At 43.9% G+C, this 6723-nt stretch overlaps 1 long non-coding RNA gene across 1 annotated transcript; it reads left to right on the plus strand.

Moving 5' to 3' along the window:
• Positions 1-6: 6 nt before the first annotated feature.
• LOC102762843 lies at positions 7-6649 on the plus strand. Its single transcript, XR_436041.2, has 3 exons — positions 7-206; positions 2448-2529; positions 6441-6649. It is a non-coding gene; the product is annotated as an uncharacterized LOC102762843 (long non-coding RNA).
• The last annotated feature ends 74 nt before the right edge of the window (positions 6650-6723 follow it).

A 6723-nucleotide genomic window follows, 5' to 3' on the forward strand; every position in this document is an offset into this window, starting at 1 on the left:
CCGCCGCCGCTGACAGCCTGTGTTCAGGGACTTTTCTCCCGATGACATTTCACTTTCGCTGGCATTTCCAGGAAGAGCAGCCGGGCCTTGACCGATGTGTCTTGGGAGCCGATGAGACCAGTGTGTTGCTTCCGAAGCTCCCAGCGCTCCTGTGTGTCTAGCAGGACAGTCGCGTCAATGAACAAGAATACGAATCGGCCTGGCAGGTGTGGCTCAGTCTTTAGAGCGTCGGCCCAGGCACCAGAGGGTCGCGGGTTCGATTCCCAGTTTGATCCCCAGCTCTGATCAGGGGTCAGGGAGATCTCAGGGCGCATGCGGGAGGCAACCCATCCAGGAGTCTCTCTCACATGGGTGTTTCTCTCTCTCTCCCTCCTCCCTCCCTCCCTCCCAGTCTCTCTAAAAAAATCAATGGCCGAAACAGGTTTGGCTCAGTGGATAGAGCGTCGGCCTGCGGACTGAAAGGTCCCAGGTTCGATTCCGGTCAAGGACATGTACCTGGGTTGCGGGCACATCCCCGGTGGGAGATGTGCAGGAGGCAGCTAATCGATGTTTCTCTCTCATCGATGTTTCTAACTCTCTATCTCTCTCCCTTCCTCTCTGTGGAAAATCAATAAAATATATTTAAAAAAATAAAAATAAAAAAATCAATGGAAAAAAGTATCCTCTGGTGAGGATTAAACAACAAAATTATACATATATATGTATGTGTGTATGTATATCTCAAATCGCTAAGCATAATTTCAACTGTTTTTCCCATTGCTGTTTTTTAAATATATATATTTTTATTGATCTCAGAGAGGAAGAGAGGGATAGAGAGAGAGAAACATCAATGATGAGAATCATTGATTGGCTGCCTCCTGCACGCCCCCTACTGGGGACTGAGCCTTCAACCCCGGCATGTGCCCTTGACCCGAATCTAACCCAGGACCCTTAGGTCTGCAGGCCGGACGCTCTATCCACTGAGCCAAACCAGCCAGGGCTCACTGCTGTTGTTTTACCAGGCCTGAATCAACTTAGAGTCATTTGTGTGCCCTCTTTCCTCCTTTTCTGTGACCACACCACTCCATGCCAAGCCCCATGGCTCCCCTGGGCCCCTCCGCATTCTGGGTGGCACATGCATCTCTGGAAACGAGCGCCCTCGCTGAGCCTTCAGGAGAAGCTTCTGTTTAACTCGTTCTCCTGCTGGTAAAAAAGGGAAGTTATTTGTTTGAAGTTGACGGATCAGAGCAAGGGCACAGTTTTAAATAATCCACCTTAGACTTTAATGAGGCCAGTTTGCTAAATAAACCAAGGACATCCTGGTGACTTTTACTATAGAAATACTACTTTTTGATGTTTTCTCAATAACAGTGATAAAATTAGGGCACCAGGAAGGACTTAGTAGGCCTTTCTTTTTTAAGTGCCATGAATGAGCCAGATTTCAATGACGAATTAATTTTGGTGACTGAACAAAGTTGTCTTGAGAGAGGAATCTGCTTAGGAGTTTGGCTGCAGACTCCGAGGGTTCCCACTGGGATGTGCACGCGGAATGTGCCAGCTGTCATATTGGAAGGAAGCTGAGATTTGTAGTCCACGTGACAGGTGATCATTTGACACCCCCCCACACCCCCCACCACCACTTGTTCCAGTTAAACCCTGATGTTGGATGTGAACATGCTCTGTTCTTTAAGGCACATGAGGTGATTCATAAGTAACTCAGGCTGTGCCAAGAGTATTCTTAACACCTTGGAGAAAGATGTTTAAGTAAATTATTAGGGTTGACTGACACTGTGCAAAGCAGTTGCTAGGCAGTATTTACTTTGTGAAGGAAGGATGTTGGCCCTCTGTATGTGGGGATTCCACATCTGCTGGCAGGTGGAAAGGAAATGCTAGGGAAAAGTTACGATCCTACTGATGTGTACTTTGTCCTTGGGCCTGTGGTGCCGCATGTTGTGCCTGTACTGAACATGGACAGACCTTTTTCCTTGTCATCATCCCCTGAACAATACGGTGTAACTACTGTTTACCTTGTGTTAGGTGTAGTAAGGAACCTAGAAATGCTTTAAAGCTCACAGGTTGACTCGAACAACAGGGCTTGACTGTAAGGGTTCATTTATATGTGGACTTTTTTTTCCAGTAAATACTGTAAATGTACTTTCTCATAATTTTTTCTTAACATTTTCTCTATTGTAAGAAAACAATGTATAAATACATGGATAAACTATGTGTTAGTGGACTATTGATATTACTGGTAAGGCTTCCTTCCAGTCAACAGTAGGCTACGAATAGTTAATTTGGGGGAATCAAAAGTTATATGTGGTTTTTGACTGCTGGGGTGGGGGTGGGGGTCAACGGTACTATGCCCGTAATGTAAGGGACACGAGCATCCTGGGATTTGGGTATCCGAGGTGGGTCCTGGCACCCATCCCCCGTGGGCACCCAGGGATGACTGTGTGTATCTGTTTCAGGTCCCTGCCCCTCGTAGCTTTCGGAGAGTGACCAACCAGATGGGGAATAGGAGCTGTTGGCGCGTGAAGAGCAGTGATCACGGTCAGTGTGGTCCTTCTCTTACTTTGTATTCGCTGGGCTTCAGCCCCTTCAGTCTGATCTCTTCTTCTGTGTGATTGCCTTGTGAGAGGACCAGAGTGGATGAGTGACCATGGGCCCCAAGGAGCTCCCCATGTTGGATAGGGACTCGTTCGCTCTCTTTGCCTGCACTGGGTTTCCTTATGAGTTTCTCTGCCCGAAACATGTAGTTTCAGAGTCAGCAACTGTCAATATTTTAATTGCTCTTGGATTTTTAAGGCACTGGTTAAATTTCAGGAGTTGGACTGAGCTGTCGGAATCTATTGTTTCTATTTATGTTTTGCGTTCTTTCTGAATCTGGCTGCCCGCTGTATGTGCCCCAAAAGGCGGCACATTTTCACATGGTGATGCTGAGTGCTCCACACGGTCCTCAGAGGCTGTCCTCTGCTCTGATGCCAACTTTCTAATGCTGCTGTTGTTTCGTCTGTTCCTCATTCGTTAAGTCCTTAAAAGACAGGACATGTGGTGAATTCTCTCCCTTTATGACCACTTTTCAGGGGAAGCAACTGGCTGTAATATTCAGCTCCATGTTTTTATTCTTCCTTTTTCTTCTTTGAATATTAGTGCAAGTAAGGGGTATTTGTTTATTCATTATATTGTAACGTATTAAAGTCTGTTTTTGATTTTGAGTATAACTGTGATAAGTTGAGATCCCCTTCCCACTCAGCCCCGTCTGGGAGCACTTCCTTCTGGGCCTGGGCCTTCCTTTCCTACACCTGCAGGGGGGCGTTGGCTCCTTTTAGTGCAGAAAGGAGCTTAGAGACCACGGTGTCAGGTGTGTTCACAATGTTTGTCTGTGTTACTGCTGTGAGCACCTACCTCTCTGGTGGACAGAGCTAGGAAATATATTTTTAAACATCATGAGTTCATACTGATATTTTTAGTACACATTTAAAATCAGTTTTACTTAAATTCTTTGATTTTCTTTTGTTTGTTTTTTGTTACTCCTCACCCAAGGATATTTTTTCCATTGCTTCTGAGAGAGACTAGAAGGGAGGGAGGAAGGAAGGGAGGGAGGAGAGGGGAGAGAGAGGGAGAGAGAAATACCGATGTGAGAGAGACACATTGATTTCTTGCTTTCCCACCCGCCCCCACTGGGACCAGGGATCAAACCTGCAACCAAAGTACATGGCCTTGATGGGAAATCGAACCCAAGACCCTTTGGTGCAAGGGCCAACGTTTTAACCACTGAGCAACTGGCAAGAACAATTTCTTGAATTTGTAAAATTTGTATCATTTTTCTATCCTGAAAATCTTGATTCTTAATGCCATTGACATAATTACTTGTTTTATGCTAAAATGTACATACAATAAAATTGCTAACTTATAAAACTACGTTACTACTACTAATGAAACTACTTAGGAAAGTTTTAAGTGTTTTTGTTTGTAAGTTCTTTTTGTCCTTAATATACACCAGTGATGGGAACCTTTTGAGCTCGGCATGTTAGCATTTTGAAAAACCCTAACTTAACTCTGGTGCAGTGTCACATATAGAAATTTTTTGATATTTGCAACCATAGTAAAACAAAGACTTATATTTTTGATATTTATTTTATATATTTAAATGCCATTTAACAAAGAAAAATCAACCAAAAAAATGAGTTCGCCCGTCACTTCTGACATGTGTGTCATAGGTTCGCCATCACTGATATACACAGTTGACCATGAATAATATAGGGGTTAGGAGCAGTAACCCCCATGCAGTTGAAAATCCACGGATAATGTTGGATTCCCCCAAAACTTAGTTGGCCCTTGGTATCCACAGGGAATCTGTTCCAGAACACACACACACTGTGATGCTCTCAGCTTCCCTGTATAAAATGGTGTAGATCAACACATACAGTGCCCCTCTGTATTCATGGACTCCCAACTACAGATCAGAAATAGTACTACAGGTACTTATTGAAAAAATCCACTTATAAGTGGACCCGTGCAGTTCAAATCTGTGTTTAGAGTCACCTGTGTCCCCCTTAGAATGAATAAGGTACCATGTTTAAAAGCCCTTCATGAATATTCTCTTGTTGTTGTTGGTAATCTTCACCAGAGGATAGTTTTTCCATTGCTTTTCAGAGAGAGTGGAAGGGGCTGGAAGGGGGAGAGAGAGAAAAAATGCATCTTCATGAGAGAGAAAACTCGGAAAGGGAGGAAGAGAGAAACATTAAAGTGAGAGAGACACATCAGTTGGTTGCCTCTCAAACTCACCTTGACCAGGGGGCAGGGAGCAAACCTGAAATCCAGGTACATGCCCTTGACCTGGAATCAAACCCACTAACCTTTGGTATATGGGCCAGCACTCTAACCACTGAGCAACACCGGCCAGGTGATGAATATTCTTTTGTCTGTGGTTTCTCTCTCTGCCTTCCCCTCTCTCTAAAATCAATAGCATATCCTCAGGATAGGATAAAAAAATAAAGATTTTGCTGGCTTACCAGAATCCTGCAACGTGTCCTGCCCGTCACACCTCCCTCCCTCCTTCCTGACAAAAGTAACTGCTGACCACTTTTATGGCAGTTACCCTCTTTTCTTAAGAGTATCATGGGTGGCCGAAACCGGTTTGGCTCAGTGGATAGAGCGACGGCCTGCGGACTGAAAGGTCCCAGGTTCGATTCCGGTCAAGGGCATGTACCTGGGTTGCGGGCACATCCCCAGTAGGAGATGTGCAGGAGGCAGCTGATCGATGTCTCTCTCTCATCGATGTTTCTAACTCTCTATCTCTCTCCCTTCCCCTCTGTAAAAAATCAATAAAATATATTTAAAAAAAGAAAAAAGAGTTTCATGGGTGAATTGTGCATCTCCACATAGTAAAGTATTGCTTGATTATATGACACTTAAGTCTCTTATCATCTCTTTCACCTCCATGGACATAATTTGTGGAGGAGGCCCTGTGGTTGGACCCATGTTCCTCAGTCTAGATTTTGCTGATCGTGGTCCTCTGGTGAGTGTGATGTGTTCCTGTGTCCTTGGTTCCCTGCAAGTGTGTAGTTGCCCTGGAAGCTTGACCATATTCAGGTGTGATCTCTGGTGCGCCTCCTTCACGGGGGTGTGCTGTGTGGGGCATCTCTTTTGGATGTTGGCAGGCAGTGAAGCACATGCCTGTGTGCACTCCGCCATGAGAAGGTGTGGAACCAGATGGTGTGGCTTAGTTCCTGAGGGCTGCCAGGTTTATGAGCTGGACTTCCAGGAAGAGGAGCCTGTCCTTCCCTACCATTTGGTTATCTCATGTTCTAGCTCATGTCTCAAATGAAGATCAGTACTTAATCCTTTCTCTTTATCAATTTTCAAAATAATGAATCATTTTCCTATCATCCTCCAAATGTGACCAGTTGATTTTATTTTGGTATTATAAGCTCATAGATTTAAACATACTGGGTGAGTTTTAAGCAGGGACCTCCTTGTCTGCATGACAATCCGTGTTTAGTCTGTGAATTGGTTCTTTCAGAGATTAGCTGCAGGCTTCTTAGTTCCTCGTTGATGTGTCCTTTCTGATAGCAAAGGGGAATGAAATGGATTTCAGGGAGTTCAGCTTTGCTGATTATAGCAGCAGCAGGTGCCTCCATACATGGATGGCACGTGCAGGCATCAATTCTAGCCCAAACCAACCGTTGTATGACATGCAAGGTTTTTTCTGTGTTGCCCCAATCCTTTATTAATAGGCGATTTGAATTTAAACTCCTACCTTTTCATTTTTCCTTTATTTTCTAGTTTTAAAGTATTTTCAAAAAGTAGCTTTTAAAAATCAAAGAATGAGCTTTTCTATTTTAAATTACCATTATAGAATTTTTTTCTATGCAAATTGAAGCTGATAGATCCCTGACACTACAAGGTTTGAAATGTGTAAATCAGTTAAGTGCTTGACCTGATTTCATCTTTTGTAGGTAATGCAGGAACATCAAGATGGTGCCGTTCCTGTTTCCAAGGCAACAACAGGTCTACACAGCATGAATTTACATCTGCACCAAGAAGTACTTTATACAACTCCTGGAAAGCAGTGATCTGGGCCCTGAGATGATGTGCTCCTGAGTTGCTTCTTCTGTTTTCCAGTAACATGTATGATTAGCCATATTCATGAACATCCTGAAAGTTAGAATTATTTTGAAAACACTGAAGATAATGGATGTTTGGGGGCAAATTGAGAGCTTAGATTATTTTCTTGCCAAA

This window comes from Myotis davidii, unplaced genomic scaffold (assembly GCF_000327345.1).
Source record: "Myotis davidii unplaced genomic scaffold, ASM32734v1 scaffold845, whole genome shotgun sequence".
Taxonomy (NCBI): domain Eukaryota; kingdom Metazoa; phylum Chordata; class Mammalia; order Chiroptera; family Vespertilionidae; genus Myotis; species Myotis davidii.